We start from the raw sequence: 2,138 nt of genomic DNA on the forward strand, positions 1-2,138 counted from the left end.
TCAGTGATGACCACAGAACAGGAGGACTTTTGAGTCCTGAGCTGGGCACCTCTATCAGAGCTGTAGGGTCAGGGCTGATTTTCATGGGCAGAGAGGGAAATGATTTGCATGTCTTCCTGCTCTATCATGAGCTGAGGAGTGCTGGGAGACAGAATTAATGCTGCAGACACCTGAGATAAAATGAGGTGGCTTTTACAGCATTAACCATGACTTATTGTCCGGGAGCCTTAGCTCAGTTTGTAGAAACATTATTCAAGGCAGAAGCCCTGTGTTAACCTCCAGTCCTGCATGGATAAATAATATTTGCTTAGTAGGAGAATCTCACTCTGAGTTATGCTTCTTCAAAAAAAAAAAAGAAAGAAAGAAAAGGAAAAAGAACGTGAAAGGAGATGTTACGGAGTGTGAAGTTTAGTTGTAAATAGTAAATTAGTATTGCAACCTTTACTGTGGTTGTTCCATGTAAACTCCTCTGTTATCTTAACAGAAATCATCTCAGACAATCATAGGAAATAAAGACATGAAATCACTAAATTATGCCACTTTTATAAAACAGTCAATCATGAATGCATACATTAAACTAAATAAAAATTACAGTAGAGGCCACAGCTCAGTAGTATAGTACAGTACACACAAGGCTTAAATATTAATTCATAAAAAGTAAGGAATGCCATTGCATAAATATGAATGCTATCTAGATTATTCTTTGATCAATAATAAAAGCAGATCAAAGACCTGAGTTAGCTCCTAACTCCACAAGGCTGACCTCTCCACCACACAGGCCACCTCCTCTCCCTCCCAATTTCACTCCTAGATCTTCTGGGGACTTCCAACAGGCACCATTAAGCTCTCTTTCTTTCCATTGCCTGTCCTTATGTGCCACAGATCCTCATGGACTCGCCTTTCTCTCCCCACGAGTGAGGTCTGCTCTTTCTCACAGAGAATATCCAAATGATCTTTCAGAAACATCCCTTCCCTGCACCACCAGGTAGTCCAGGTCCTTACTCTCCCACAGTTTACTCTCTTCTTGTGACCTCCAACCCATTTCCATCACAGTGGATTTGCTAGTTCCCAGGTATCAAAAGAACAGTCTTTTCCATGGTCTTGCTTCTCTAAACTAATAAGTAGACTTTGCCATTTCCTACTTGTTAAGTTCCTGCCTCCTTTGGGTTCATGTATCCAAGTCTACAATATCCAAGGCTTTTCCAAACCATCCAACTCTGCTTGTGTCTCCCCAGGCTATAACATATCTGCCCACTCCTCTGTTAGCATCTCACAGGTTCTGTGTTTCCTGATACTATAAGCCTTAGGAATACACACCCACCAGAGATTTCCCAAAGTAGGAAAACCAGACGTGGAGAGACACACAAGAGTCAAGGAAGAAGATGACAATCAAGGAGTCTTCTGACACATGTGTGGAAACACTCGTCCTGGAAACCAGTTCCACCAATGAAAATAATGTCTCAACCCTCTTGTGAATTAATCCTCTCCTAGGCATTGTACATACCTACACTGAATGAATGAAGTTGATTTGAACAACAGGAATAAACTCTCAAAAAACAACTTCAAATTTGGGAATCTCAGTTCCGAATTGAGTCAATGCAGCTAACTCTGCTGTGGTTCAGAAAGTCATTAGAAATTGCAATGAAAACTTATCCTATGGCAGTCTGGGAATCCTAGAAGAAACTGAACAACTTCTGAGTTCAAATCATCTAACAAAGTAAGCCTGGAAGGTATAAATAATTCAAACAGACCCTTATCAATGAGTTTGATGCTGGTTAGAAGTCTCACTTTAAGGAATGTCTAGGGGCAGACAGAGTCACTGTTGATTCATCAGACTCCCAAGGAAGACTCCAAACCTACCCTTCTCAACTTCTCCTGTGAAATAGAAACTGACTCAACACTGCCAAATTTATTCTATGGAGCCAGTATTGTTTGAGAACTGAAGACTGTAAAGATACTACCAAAATAATTACCTATTCATTTGATAGCTAAAAATGAAAAATTCCTTTTTTTAAATTTTTTATATTTTTTATTTGAATTAAAAACAAGATTGTTTTATGTGTCAATCCCAGTTCCCAATCCCTCCTCCCATATCACCCCCCACCTAAAAACCTATCTAACACATATCCTTTCTGTTC

The sequence above is a fragment of the Cricetulus griseus genome, unplaced genomic scaffold (genome assembly GCF_003668045.3).
Source record: "Cricetulus griseus strain 17A/GY unplaced genomic scaffold, alternate assembly CriGri-PICRH-1.0 unplaced_scaffold_142, whole genome shotgun sequence".
Classification (NCBI taxonomy): Eukaryota; Metazoa; Chordata; class Mammalia; order Rodentia; family Cricetidae; genus Cricetulus; species Cricetulus griseus.